The sequence below is a fragment of the Nyctereutes procyonoides genome, unplaced genomic scaffold, assembly GCF_905146905.1.
Source record: "Nyctereutes procyonoides isolate TBG_1078 unplaced genomic scaffold, NYPRO_anot_genome, whole genome shotgun sequence".
NCBI lineage: Eukaryota > Metazoa > Chordata > Mammalia > Carnivora > Canidae > Nyctereutes > Nyctereutes procyonoides.
The window spans coordinates 63551216-63566663 of record NW_026575146.1 but is presented as its reverse complement, the minus strand read 5'-3'; the positions used below and the strand labels follow the sequence as shown (position 1 = coordinate 63566663).

Here is a 15448-nt window from a genome sequence, read left to right as displayed (position 1 = left end):
CAGAACAGCCTCGTGGGGGGCCAAGCCCGACGCTTCACGCTAGGCACACAAGCCAGGCAGGAAGCCTCCCGACCGCAGGCCCGACCACGGGGCCCAGACGGCCAACCAAGATCCGAACATATTTTCATCTCTTCCTCCATTCTGGGCATAATTAAATCTGCAGCTCTTCCTGTCAAATGCATCGTCATGTTTTGGTGCACTTTTATGCCCATCATGATAGCTTTCCTGCCTGACGTTCTAAATAATTGAGCTAAGGCCCTTTCAAACTTACATGATCATGTGCTTCTATGGGACATCCTTCAGCACATCCTGTGCTCCGCTGCTATGAAAAGGCTCTGTGGGCGTCTGGCCACATGTCAGAAAGGGCTGCCTCAGATGTAAACAAACCCCAACTAAGAAATAATAAATAACATGTATTTAGGCACATAAATATTGCAGAGGACCAGGCTCTACTCCACCACACACACTAATGTCCAACATGGGAGACAGTCATATCAGACGAAAACAAGAGTTTCATCCAACATACAAAATGGTACTCGCTAATAAGTGCACAGAGGATGACCACTGACTTCCTGAGAACCCCGACATCATTATTTGCTTGTGTCCTGGATTTGGGGAGTTGGGTAGAGACCGTGAGGCCAGCCCCACCCCACCCACCGCTAAGCGAGGTCTGCGCTGGACTCGGCCTCCACCCCCAGATGTGGTGGCCTGACTTCATCCCCACGACGACCAAGTGAACCCACAGGATGCGGCAACCTGGAGATCCCACGTGCACACAGCATAAAATTCAATTCCTACGGGAGCCTGATCACTTACTAGGACCCGCAAGAACAAAAGGAAAGGCACAAAACTGCATGAAGTGCACTCGCAAAATGTGAAAGAAAACCTCCCCTTCTCTCTCTTTCTCTCTTTTGTTTTATTTGTACTTCTGTTTTCTAAAATTTCTCTCGTGGCCTCGCACATGTGATGGTTTTAGTGGAACAGGAGGGAGTTTGGGGGCAGGCAGGTTAGTGGTTTTAACCTGGGGACACTGGGCAAAGTCTGAAGACCCTCGGCTGTCACAATGTTGGGAGCACATCTCGTGGGTGGAGTTCAGCGGGGGGCTGCTGGACATCCTAAAATGCACGGAAGAGCCCTCGCAACAGAGCATGACCCAGCCCCGAATGTCAGTGATGTCATTTTTGCTCTCTGGTCCAGGCCCCTGACTCCCAGGCCCAGCTCCCAGGCCAGCAGCACCAGCAAGAACAGCCAGTGGGTGAGCCATTCACACGAGAGGTGTCCCTGGAAGGTAGGCTACAGGGCAGTACCCCCTCCCCTGTCACCATCACTGGGATGTCCTGTGGGTCCCAGGGGTCCACAGGGATGTGGGTGACGGCAGCCTGGCCTCTAGTGATCATAGGCAGCAGAGAGGGTCTGTGGCTACTGCCTGAAATCCAGATCCTGGGAGTTACATGACTGCTGCCCTCCCCTGGGCTCCAAACTGAGTGCTGGCGGGACAAGTCTGGTGGTCACCTGTGCGGGGCTGGTCCTCCTGGACCTGGGGCCAGAGGAGGGGAAGAGGCTTTTCCCAAACAGAAAATGCATGGGGCTATGGGGAGCAGGGCAACCTCCTGGCACAGGTGCCCCCACCAATTGGACAGGTGCAGGCACAAGCTCCACCAGAGGGGGCGCTGCAGGACCTTGGGGCCTGGGGAGGACACCTACCCACCCCTCCGGGTACCAACAGGCGACTGGCAGAGAAGGTTCGCTGCCTTCAAAGATCACCAGCCCCAAACTGCAACCTCCAAAGGCAGGGTCAGGCCCACTGCTTAGCGACATGTCTCTCTCATCACATATTTTACTGCATTTAAGTAAATTAGAGCAACTTGCAGATTGGCAAATGGAATTTACTCTCCGGCACTTAAAGGCTATACTTCAAAAGGAGTTAAAAATCACTAATCCTGAAATGATCCACGTCTTCATTCCAAGTTGTAAAGCAGTAAATAAGAACTTAAAGAGAAAGGACATTATGCCACCATGTCATCCTCAAAGAAAGCTGTGTTTTGTACAATAAATGACTTTCATGCTGCTCATCGCATGCAGCCATGCTCATTTTCATAAAAAAGGCCCTGGAGGCAGAAAGGAAGGAGAAATGATTTAATAACACCTTTTCCACATGGAGTTGGTTTCACTAATCACATCCTCTGGGCACCACTATTAACAATCCGCTCTTTTCCGATGCTTCATTTTTAGCCATTTCCCCAGACTCCTGAAGGTTTAAGATTTCAGCAAACATTGATTGACCGCCTATGATGTGCTGGGCCGTGAGCTTCTAGAGGGTCCTTCTGTGAGTCCCGTTGCCTCAGTGGGTTCTGACGATACCTCACCAGGAACTCAGCAAGGAAACTCAAACCTTGTGTTTATTTTTATTTAATTTTTTAAGATTTATTTATTTATTTGAGAGAGAGAGAGAGAGCACTCCTGTGAGTGAGAGCCCAGTGGAAAGAGGCAGCGGGTGATGGAGAGAGCAATTCAAGTAGACTCTGTGCTGAGCATGGAGCCTGATGTGGGGCTCGACCTCTGAACCCTGAGATCATGACCTGAGCTGATACCAAAGGTCAGATGCTTAACCAACTACGCCACCCAGGTGCTCCTTTTTAAAAAAGAAAATTTTCATTTTCATTTATTCGTTTGAGAGAGAAGGAGAGAGAGAGAGAGAGAGAGAGACCATGAGTAGGGAGAGAGGTAGAGGGACAAGCAGACATCTCACTGAGTGGGGAGCCCGACATGGGGCTCCATCCCAGGACCCCAGGATTGTGACCTGCACTGAAGGCAGACACTTCACTTACTGAAACACCCAGGCACATGAATCCTATGTCTAGAAGGCAACACAGTTCAATCCTCCCTCCCCACTGCATTCAGATGCTTTAGAAACTTTGTTTTTTCTCAATAATGACCAATCAATATGAATGGATGTTGATGATGAGAAAACCCTTATGATCCTAAGAGATGATCTGCGAATATAACCTTTTATATACAGTCCGAACATTTTTATATTCAGAATGCATATGAAAAATATACTTTAGCTGCATCACCAAAAGTGACATCATCGCTACTAAGACAAGGTGATAATAAGCGCTGAGAAGGACACAATTTCTATGCTGCCAGAAATACATAATGACCTAAAGACAACAGGCAAATTAAAATTGAGGGAAACTCTACAAAATACCTAGCATGTACTTTTTATAAATGTCAAGAAAGACAAAGAAAGGCTGAGCATCTGTACCAGTGGAAGGGAGCCCAGAGCCGTGACAGCTAAATGCAATGCAAGATTCCAGCTTGAGCTTTACCTTGATACCAAAACCAGACAGGGACGCCACCAGAAAATTACAGGCCAATGTCCCTGGTAAACACAGATGCAGAAATCCTCAATGAAACCCCAGCAAACCAAACTCAGCAGCACATTAAAGGATCATGAACAAAGGATTAAAAGAATCCCATGATCAAATGGGATTTATTCCAGGGATGCTAGGCCGGGTGACAAATCAAGCAATGTGATACACCACGATTTACAAAATGAAGGATAAAAACCATATAATCATCTCAATAAATTCAGAAGAATCATTTGATAGAATTCAACACACATTCCCGATAAGAAACGCTCAAACAACTGGGTATACAGGGAATGTACCTTAGCATGATTAAGGACCTACAGGACAAGCCCAGTATTACACTCAATAGTGAAAACCTGAAAGCTTTCTCTCTAACGTCATGAACAAGAGGAGGATGTCCACTCTTGCCACTTTTATTCAACATACTATTGCTTTTTCAAAATTGTGTTTGGCTCTGCTAGGTCCTTGACTGTCCTAAACACATTGAAGAGTGAGCTTACTGATTTCTACAAAAAACTTAGTAGGACTTTGATTAGAATGGTATTAAATTTATGGATCAATTTTTAAAGATTTTACATTTTGAGGTGCCTGAGTGGCTCAGTGGTTGAGCATCTGCCTTCAGCTTAGGTGGTGATCCCAGGGTCCTGGGATCAAGTCCTGCATTGGGGTCCCTGCAGGGAGCCTGCTTCTCCTTCTGCCTGTATCTCTGCCTCTCTCCCTGTGTCTCTCTCGAATAAATAAATAAAATCCTTTTTAAAAAATTATTTTACCCTTTAACAATGCTGAGTTTTGTAACCAGTGAACACAGTATATACATCTCTAGTGATTTAGATCTTTCATCAATGTTTAGTGGTTTGTTATATGCAAATCTCACATGTTTTGTTAAAATTAACACTAATTCATGTTATTATTTTATTGTATATAGTCCTTTTAAAATTTCATTTTGCGAGGATCCCTGGTGGCTCAGTGGTTTGGTGCCTGCCTTCAGCCCAGGGCGTGATCCTGGAGTCCGGGATAGAGTCCCACGTCATGTTCCCTGCATGGAGCCTGCTGCTCCCTCTGCCTGTGTCCCTGCCTGTGTGTGTGTGTGTGTGTGTGTGTGTGTGTGTGTCTCATGAATAAATGAATAAAATCTTTTAAACAATAAATAAATAAAATTTCATTTTGCAGTTGATTTCTGCAATCTTGCTAAACTCACTGCTTAGTTCTACAAGCTTTTATGTAGATTCTTCAGAATTTCCTGTAGAGATGGCCATGTCCTATACAAATAGAGACCGTTTCTTCCTGTCCAATTTGTATGGCTTTTACATTTTTCTTGTCTTATCACACTAAGATCTCTAGTTAAATAAGAGCTGCTAACCATGATGCTGGCTGTCGGGTTTTTGTGGATGTCCTGTTATCAGATTAAGGGACTGTCCGTCCTTCTATTCCTGGTGTGTTGACAGTTTTTATCATAAACGTATGTTGAATTTTCTCAAACCTTTTCTTCATATATTAAGATTTTTATGTGTTTTTCTTTTTTGGTCTGCTGATATTGAGAATGACATTGATTAAACTATTAATGTTGAGCCAATCTTACAATCCTAGGATAACCCCCCTCCAGTATATGAGGTATTATTATTTTTTTTGATGTTACTGGATCCAACTTACTACCATATTGTTAGGGTTCTGTGTCTACATTCACAAGGTTTTGTTTTGTTTTGTTTCTTTTAATGCCTCTATCTGGTTTTGGTATCAGGATAACGCTGGCCTCATAGGGAAGTTTCTCTCCTATTTTCAGGAAGAGACTGTGAAGAACAAGTGTTATTTCTTTCTAAATGTCCGGTGGATTATACCAGTGTAACCATGTGACTCTGGAGCTTTCTCCATGGGAAGCTTTGCTTGTTTGTTTTTATGATGAATTTAATTTCTTTAATAGATACAGGCCTATCTATTCAGATGACTTTTTTCCTTAAGCCACTCTGGTAGTTCTAACTTTCAAGGAATTTGTCCATTTCATCTAAGTTATGCAATTTATTGGCATAATGTTGTTCATAATATTTACTTAGTATCCTTCAGTATCTGTAGTATCTGTGGTAATGTCTCCTCTTTCATTCCTGTTGTTGGTGATATAAATTTTCTCCCTTTCCATGACTGAGCTAATAGTTTATCAATGTTAGTGTTTTTTTTTTTAACCATCTTTTGGTTTTGTAAATTTTCTCTATTCTTTTTCTGATTCCAATTTCATTGATTTCCAAAGCTCTTGAAGTGGAGCAATAAAATTTAGAGAAAACAAAGCAATGATTCTGAGTCAAGAAATATTTCTTGACTCTTTTCCAGTTCACATTCTTTACTATATTCAGAATGTGAAATGGAAAAGAGTTTTAGGGAGACCTTTTTCATATTGCTTATGTTTTTCTTTTAACAGATTACAAGAGTTCTAATGATATAACTCTGTGCCTTCAAAAATCCAAAATAGTTACATATATATATATATATTTACACACATATATGTGTATATATATATATATATATATATATATTCTAAGTGATATGAAAGCATTGTGTCATATTTCTTTTTTTTTTAAGATTTTGTTTATTGGGGATCCCTGGGTGGTGCATTGGTTTGGCGCCTGCCTTTGGCCCAGGGCGCGATCCTAGAAATCCGGGATCAAATCCCACGTCGGACTCCTGGTGCATGGAGCCTGCTTCTCCCTCTGCCTGTGTCTCTGCCTCTCTCCTCTGTGTGTGTGTGTGTGTGTGTGTGTGTGTGTGTGTGACTATCATGAATTTAAAAAAAATTAAAAAAATAAAAAAATAAAAAATAAAAGATTTTGTTTATTTATGAGACACACACAGAGAGAGAGAGAGAGAGAGGCAGAGACACAGGCAGAGGGAGAAGCAGGCTCCATGCAGGGAGCCAACATGGAACTTGATCCCAGGTCTCCAGGATCATGCCCTGGGCTGAAGGCGGCGCTAAACTGCTGAGCTACCCAGGCTGCCCATGTGTCATATTTCAATAGACTGTGCATTTCCTTTAGTGGTTATAAAATAATGAGAGTTTTTTTTTACAGGAAATGGTATTTTAGAGTAGATAAAATATGGTCTGTGTCTTCAGAAGTCTAATACAATGCTCAATGAGGTAAGAGCAATTCAAACAATGTGGTCTTATAGCTCAGGGCAAAAGTGGATAATTCTTTTGCTGAATGTTTGGCCTTGAGGCATGCGGCATGGACCAGGAGAATGAGGAGGTATACAGGTCAGCGAGGTTGTGCAAATTGGGGCATCATGAGAAATATATTTGGAAAGGTAGCTGGGGCAGGTCAAACAGAACACTGGCTGCTAAATTAAGAATTTATCATTGTGTCTTGCAAGTAATGGATAAACAATGAAAGTTAATGGGGAGTAGTATATCTCAGGCACTGACCCATGAGCAGGTGCCCAGGGAATTGGTGAAGAGAGCAGAAGGAAGCAAAGTACTAGGGAGGCTGCCCAAGGAGAACCCACAAGCATGAGTGTTTGAACAAGGGAGAAAGATAAGGTAGGACAGTCCTTGTTTCTCCTCTGGGAGAAGGTGTGGGCTATAGTTACAACTTCCAGCACTCTGGCAGACATGAGCTGGGCCCAACAGTGGTCCTGGAGGTGAGGTGCTGGGATATGAGAACAGGAGGCAAAGATACGACGCTCAGGACCTGGCAACTGACTGAGTAGCTGTGTCCAGGAAGACACAGGTCTATTTGGCCACTATCAGTCCAGGACTCAGAATATTCAGGGGTGCAGACACAGATTTGTGGCTTATGCACATGGATGTATTACTTAAAGCAATGAGATGGTCAACCTGGACAGAATACCATGAACATGAAAATATCAATATCCGCGAGCACGTCTTGAGCTCTTCTGCGTACTAGACAGTATGTTAACTGCTTTTCAGATATTAACTCAACAACTTCTCAACCCTATGAAGGAGATACCAGAATGACCCCCATTTTAAAGATGGAGAAGCAGACATGCATGGTCACACAGCTGGAAAGTGGTCCAGCACACAGAGAAGCCTAGATCCTCTGACTCCAGAACCTGTAACAGTAGACTGTTCTCTGAAAGGGCAAGGAGATCTTCATGGAAGGATATATTTGGGGGGCAAGTGAACTCAGAGAAAGAGACAGAAAAGGAGCAATCAGAGAGGTACATCCTGACACAAATGTGCTTCTGGCATGAGGATTATAAATATACACCATGCCAGATGGTCCTTAAGGAGAGTATGGAGTGAATGCCATATACTCATCTCATGGATTCTATTTAAACCATGCTAAGCCACCAAGTCAACTATGCTCTCCATTTTTAAAATTTCTGGATGAGTGGGATCACTTGAAAAAAAGTAAATGGACTCATTTTCAAAGCTGTGGTTTCATAGATGGGAGTTGCAAATGGTTCAGAAGTTAAAGATAGAACTCTGAAGTATTGCTTCTTCAAGGGTGGTACCTGGGCCGGGAGCAGCAGCATCCCCTGACGACTTGTTGCGAATGCAAATTCTCGGCCCCCATTCCAGACCCACTGAATCGGAAACTCTGAGGGCGGGGCCCGGCCATCTGCTATAACAAGCTATCCACGTGATTTCAATGTATGCCCGAGTTTGAGAACCAATGCTCTAGAAAATAACATGATCCGTGCGTGTGCATCACATCTCTGGAGCCCTCGCCCCTGGGGGAGACCATCCCCGCAGCCCCTCTGCCCAGCCTGCCGGGTTCTGAAAGGAATCCAGACTCCAGGGAAGCCCAGGTTGGGTGGGGGGGTCCTCTCCTTCTGGTGCAACATGGTAGAGAAAACACAAAAGTCCTCTATGCCTGCTGCCTTCATCCAGAGATCTTAGCAAGGTCACGTGCCCCCGAGTCTTACCCTGACCCACCACGGGAGAATCCCACAGGAGGGTATCCTGGCAATTAAGAAAGTTCCCGAGTCCTCAGCATGTGAAGTGTGACACATCTACCAGGAGAAAGTTCCTTCAGGAGCCAGCTAATAGGCTGCCAAAGAAGTAAACAGACAAATCCCGAGGCTTGAACGGGAGGCTCTGCAAAGTCCTCAATCTGCTTTGCTAAAACTCATAGACACCGTGGTGGTGTCTAACTCTTTCTCTGCATTGCAGGGACACCTGGGCTCACCCTGGCCACCTGCCCTTCCTGGCCACACATCCTGCCAGTGCGGCCCTATGGCAGCCCAGCTGACCCTGACACTGCCGGCCAGGAGCCGGGACCCTGGCTGGACGTTCTCACACCCGCGGGCGGTGACCACCCTCAGCGGCAGAGACAGCTGCATTACGTGTCCCCATGCTCTGCGGCCCTCTGACCAGAGCTATAATGGCAAGGCCTGTCCTGACCCGCTGTGTTAACCAGCCCATGAGAGGAAAGGGGACACATGGAAGTAGACGTATGTCTGGACTGTCCAGGGCAGGGCGAAAACAAGAACCAGACTGGCTTGCTCAGGTGCTCAGGGGAGGAAGATACCTGGCCCGGGACCTCTAGGACACAGGGATGACGTGGCTCTCGTCCACCCCACCCAGCTCGCCCCAACCCACCCACCCATCCGCCCGTCCTCACCTCCTCCGGCCCTGCACCCCATCCCACCTTGTCCCACGTCATGGCACCCCACTCCCCTCGAGCTAGCTGAGGAGGTAAGGGGCTCACTTTCTCTAAACCATACACACGGAATTTTTTGTTAAGAACACTTTTACCACATTTCCTCCTATTATTTGGAGACATTTAGTGGGGCAGCTGAAGCACAGGATGAGCAGCCCCAGGATGAGCTGAGGAAGAACAGTCCACGGGTCAGAAGGGTCAGTCCCAAACTGACCCCTGTGCTCGCGGACTGTGAGGGCCTCACGAGGACCCTGCGCTCCGGCTCCAGGCCCCTGGGCCTGCTCGGGCCATCATCCCACAGCAGCAAGGAAGGGCGATCACAACTGGCGGCACCTCGGGGGCTTGCCCGGTGCGTGCTTCCCGAAAGTACACCGTCCCTGTCCCTTGTCCCTCGATGGGGCCACAGACCTGCTGAGGGCACGATGTCTGGTGCCAGCCGAGCAACCTTTCCCATCCCTCCTCCTCGTGTGTGGGAGGCACACAGCCCACCCCGGGGCTCCTGGGAAAAGCCCTGCAAGCAGACGCCACTCTCTGAGATCACCCGCAGACATCTGACCGCGGTCACCTTCTTCACCAACAAAAACGGCAAGATCGTATGGTTTGCCTCAAGTCATGTTCTCGTGCGTGTGTTTATTCTCCAACCAACCTCCCCGCCGCCCCACAAGAGGAGGTGAGCTCTCCTCCCGTGCCTGATTCTCAATATCCCAACAGCACCCGGACGTGGCATGTGATCCACACATTTGTTGAACGAATGAATGACACGCTCAGTACAAGGCCCGGGATGCAGAAAGTATTCAGTATGAGAGCCATGATCAGTATTATCATCAATTATTATTAGCAACCAGCAAAGGAGAGACACAGAGTGAAATACTAGACAATATTGCCTCGCATGAAAATGAAGCCACATTACTAAATATTTTACCCTTTTCGGTAACTTAAGATCTTTCTTCTCAGCTAGGAAAAAATACCCTGGATTGAGCCGGTATTGAGGATTAGTAATATCAACCAGCAAATCATATTACAGATGAATCATTGTATCAATTATAATTACAATGATTATATTATCAGTGTTAATATCACACAGGAAATTGGAGAGCATGAACAGCAAAACTAAACGCGTGGCCCGGACCTGTTGGGGGGTGTTGGACATGGCCTGTGTGCCAAACAGTCCCAACCCCTCCCACAAGTGAGGACCCTGGGCCCAGAGAGATAGCAAGTACATGGGAAGTGGTGCTCAGCTGGTGCCCAGGGGACCCCTGATGCGCCCACTGGGTCAGGAGCCTCATCCCATGTATGTAGGGTTCTGCGAGGAAGGGTCAGGAGCCCACTATGGGGCGCAGGGTGGTGCCTGGGACCCCATCCTGCTGCCTCCAAGGCCCAAGTCTCACACAGACTGCCATGATCAGGGCTCCTGTGGCATCGTCAGCCCGGCCTGGGTGCCCCCAAGCCATGGACCTCTGTCCTCAACCCAGGACAATAGTCCATTTAAAGTAACTTAGCACGAGGTAGTCGATGGGCAGATGTGCCAGTAGCGTCCCCCTCCTTCCGTGGGAGAATGAAACCAGCCAGCGATGGGCTCTGGCAGGGACCCCCTCCCAGCTCCTACCCGGTCTCCCTATGACACCCCCCTAATGATGCCTCACAGTGAGTCTCAGGGTCCACTCAAGGCACAGAAGAAAGCATGCACGTGAACAGGGCTGGTCAAGGGAACAGTCTTCAGCAGCTTGACTGTGCATGGCCTATACCAGATGTTCCCAGAAATAGTGTCTCATTTAACACTCACCAAGTGAGTGAATCACTTAGTGTTAGGGACGCAGAGACTGAACACACGAATGAGGCCTGTAGGAAAGCTGACCCTACATCCCCTTGGCCCAGGGCCTTCCTGGCATCCTCAGGCAGCTCCAGGCAGGACCTCAGATGGGTGCAGATGGCCCCGTGCTCCCTTTCCACGTGTGCATCACACGCTGGAATCGCTGCAGAGGCACATGGACACAACCTCCCGTGGGGCTGGCTGAAGGGTTTTCAGGGCTCACCGCCCACATCCCAGACACTCCACGGTCTGGCTGCAGAGCCCAGCCCTGTGAAGGCAGCGGCCTCAATCCTATGCTTCCCTTGGATCTGCCATGTAGTTAGGGGAAGAATCTACGGGCTTAAATGCTCCCTTCTCCAGGAAGCCTCCCCAGACTTACTCAGGCCCTGGGGACACTCCCCCGAGTTTCTGTGGTACTCGTGCCTGTTTGTCCTGAACATCCGTCCAGCCGTAACCCTGGGCCTCTCCCAGGGCGTGGCCCACTAGGCACCTGCGCCCAGTATGTTCTCGCACACACAGATGCCGATGGTGGAGACACGGGCACACGGTTATCCCAGGGCGGGCGGGGTGACGCAGAACTCGGCTTTACTCCAGGGCCCGGTGTGCTTGGCAAAGAGACCTCTAACCGGGAAAACACTGCCTCCCTCCTTGCCGGGCCTTGCCCCTCGGGGACAGGGCTGCCCAAGGCACGGCTGTGACGCGTGTGGGGAACAAGGGAATTTAGAATGAAGTAGTGAGGAGAGTCAGCAGGGAGCCGCTCCGCGTTCCCGGAGTGCGCCGGGACGGGTGGGCAGACTGTTCACACCCGCCGTCGCCTTTCTATTTCTGACAGTCAACCTGCCCCGGGAAGATCCTTGCAGATCTGCTCCTCTCTGGCACGCTGAACTCGAGGCAACACTTGGGCCGTGTCTCCTGCAGGGAGACAGGAGCCCGGGAGAACCCAGCACTCCGACTGGGAGGATCCCATAGCCCCGGGGCACCCGAGGAAAGCCACGTGCAAAATCACACCTCTTAACACCATGGATCTGGTGGGTTTTCAAACATGAGACCTTCTGAATTACGCCACTGTCCTCAGGCCCACGCAGATGCCCAGACCCCACTGCCCTGGGGCCTCAGGCATCCTACCGGGCGGGGAGGTGCCATAAGCGCCTCACCTCATTTCCTGGGCCACAGGCAGCTCCCCCAGTGGCCAGATGCCCAGTACCTTTCTCTGATTCCAGCCCTGGCATCTGCTCAAGGCCTGACATCTTGTTAGCAGGGGCAGCCTTGTTCCACAGTGCACAGTATGCTTGCTCCAACCCGAACAAGCTTCTGAAGACATGGCCAAGCCACACAGCCCTATGGGAAGAGTGATGGGATGCACTCAGGGATGAGAGGCATGAGTGGAGAGGCCCCTTGCTTGCAGGAGTCTGACCAGGGTGCATAGTCTCAGGAAGGCCCTCATGTACACCAGAAGAAATGCACACAGATGACGGGCCACACGGGGGAGTTTTTACCTTGGACTTGTCATCTGAGGGCATGCAGAGAATGCCAGAGCCAGAAGTGCCTGGAGAAGCCAGCATTGCCTGGCCTCCTGGGTCAACTCAGAGGAAGGGGGTGGACAGAGTCTCGAGGCCACACTGTGGGCATCTGGCTTCCCTTCTGGGCTGTCGATGGGCATCCTCCACCCCAGCATAGGGTGGGCATCCTCCACTCTCACGAGCCCCCATGATCAGAGTGCCCATTCCCGGGGCCTCGGGCATGCTCGCCACTCTGTCATAACTCAAACCACCAACTGACTTACCAGCATGTTCAGACCAAATCCACATGGTCATACCTTCTGACCACAGTCCAGGTCTGAGACATCGAGCAGAAAAGATGGCAATGTTGCAACATTCCTGCTGCAGGCCAACCACCCTCTGCCGGAGCTTAGGATGTGAGGGGGACGTGGCCAGGCAGCAAGGGACCCTAACTCTAACCCTACCCCCAACCTTGACAGACTGCATCCCCTAGGAACGTCTCCCGAGCCCCCATGGCTGTGCCCTGGGCAGAAAGCTAGGGAGCGGCTCACATCCATGCGGCAGTGCCAGAGAAGATCTGGGCCTAACCAGGGTTTTGGGGCCTACTGAAGCTACAACAGCTTCTAAAATAAAAGAAACAAAAACAAAACTAGATTCTGTCATTGAGTCTCTATAATTTGGAAGAATGAGTTTATTTTAGGACCTGGACAATGTGTTGAGCATCCACCACAGCTCGGATGCACAGCTGAGTCTGCATGTGTTCATGACCATCATCTGGTGTGTCCAGGCAGTGCAGGAGGTCAGCTGGAGCTCCTGAGAGCCAACAACACATGTCAGATGTTTGCGCTTGTGGCTGGAGAAGGGCCACCTCACTGAGGACTCTGGGCTTAACTGTGTATATATTTATAGCCTTTTATGTCCTAAAAATGGCTTAAGATGGCTTCCAATAATAGATTAAATTTAACACAATAATAACATAAAAATGAGCAGATGAGGTCATCAGAGGGAAGAAGGAAAGACTGTGCTGGTCCAGGAAACAAAGGCACACACAGAGCTGCCCATCAGTGCGCAGGGCAGGCCTGATGGGCAGAGAGCACATTCTCTCCCATGGCCTCCTGTCTGATGTGGCTCGTCCCTCCATAACATGGATCAGCCCCCTAGCCCCACCCCTTGTAACAGAGGAGAGCTGTCTGGAGAGAGGCGCACGGTGTGATCCTCTTGGGCAGTCGTCTGACACCCAGGCTCAGTCCAGGCAGGCCACTCTAGGGAGCAGTGGGAACAGCACTGTTGGCCACTGTAACCTCATCTGGAAACCCAGCAGCCTAGTGCAGATGAAAGCAGAGGTCTCTGATGGATGCCCGGCTGGAGAGCTGGGTCCTCCCTGTTTGGGATGCTCCCCCCAACCTCCTACCCATCTCCCCAAGCAATGCCAACTGGAGACCCTCCCTGATGCCCCTCGAGGGCTGTGATGCATGCTTTGTAGGTGCTGCCCTGTGAGCATCAGATTTCCCACAACAACCACTGAGGTGAGCATTATTTTTGCATCCCGTTAATAGGTGTGCAAGCTGAGGCCAAGCTTTCACAGGTGGGAAAAGACAGAGCAGGACCCCATATCCAGGGATGTCCCTGTCTCTGTTAGGACAGAATAGCAAGCACGCCCGAGGCCCCGGGAATAGGAGCTCTGATCATGGGGGCCTGTGAGAGTGGAAGATGCCCGCCCTATGCTGGGGTGGGGGGCGGCCCCCAAGCTGCTCTGCCCGAAGCGTTAGGGGTACAGGTGGTTAACTGCCATCACCACAACTGAGTATATAGTCACCGGCAGCTTCCAGGTAGTTGTAGAATTTATCCACTAGGAAGAGATCGGTAACCCATAGGTGGTTCTACGGAAGGCATGACAATCAGCCCAAGCTCAAACCCAGAACAGGATGACACTAAATTGACCCCAATAAGAAGACACATGGTTGGGCTGCCAGAGCCTCCGAAAGATACTTACATCCAAAACTTGAAACAGCCTAACGGATGAGTAGGGGCTGGTCATTTGCTTATGGAAATATGTATATTTTTATGAAAGGTATGGTTGGGGAGCCTTTGGAAACACGTCTTCCCAGAGCCTGTTTAATATAACCCAATCACAACATCACATTTCCCGGCGACCTTCAGTACAAAAAATAAGCCATAGTGGGAAAGTACTGCCCAGGCCTGGTCAGCACTCAGAGACCACAAGGGCTTCAGCAGCTCCAGCGGGCGCCCCACCCACAGGACCTTGCTGGGCTCTCTTCCTCTGGGAGCAAAGGCTTCTTTCTGACATCAATTTGTCCAATTGTTTCATATGAGTGGTCTCCAGCTATAATGGAAAATAAGGACTGTGCCATGTGATATAAAAACAAGGCAAGAGAAAGAAAGCATATGGCAGAGACAAGCACACAGAATTTTCAAAAAGCCTAATATAGCCGGAACTCAACACCAAAATTTGCGAGTCCAAGAACGGCGCTTGAGTCCATGACGCAATGGACACAGGGACCTGCAAATCCACCAGCGTCTGACCCACAGCTTCCTTCTATGATGCTATCACCACATCTGCCCCCAAGAGTGCCAGGAGCCTGATCAAGGGAGCATCGGGATTGTTGGCAGGCCCCTCCCACCAGTGGTCCCCAGGTGTGTGCCCCCCATGCACTCTTCTGTCATTTGTGTATGTATCTATGTCCCCACAACCGGGACCCGGCCAAGCAGGACAGCCCACAAGAGCCAGCATGTAGCATGTACACATCTGTCCTTAAATGTTCAATAAATACATCAGGAGAATTGAAGTGAAACCATCTTGGAAGTATCAGATCTACTAAGGGAATTGAGCAGAAACGACGGACAATTCTCTCTAATGAAACCACCACTACACAGGAGAAGGAGCACAGTCACATGATGCCTGTATCCCCAGACACGGGGCACAGCGCTCCGCCCACCACCGCCACCCTGCACCTGCCACTTGATGCGTAGGACCATCCGGCTACATAAACCTTCCCACTTTTCTTTGGAATGCTCTTGGTTCAGAATACCATTCCCTTGCCTTGGAAACTTCTGTTAACCATTTTGTTCAAACTGATTTAGACGGATTCTCCCCTTAGTGCAGATTATAAAGCTGATGCGTTCCCACCATGTGTGCCT

General features: G+C 49.0%; 1 protein-coding gene across 2 annotated transcripts in view; it reads right to left on the bottom strand.

The window, feature by feature from the left end:
- SHC3 (SHC adaptor protein 3) overlaps positions 1-15448 on the bottom strand; it is a 105695-nt gene that overhangs the window by 62292 nt on the left and 27955 nt on the right. The gene's annotated exons all lie outside the window — the stretch shown is intronic.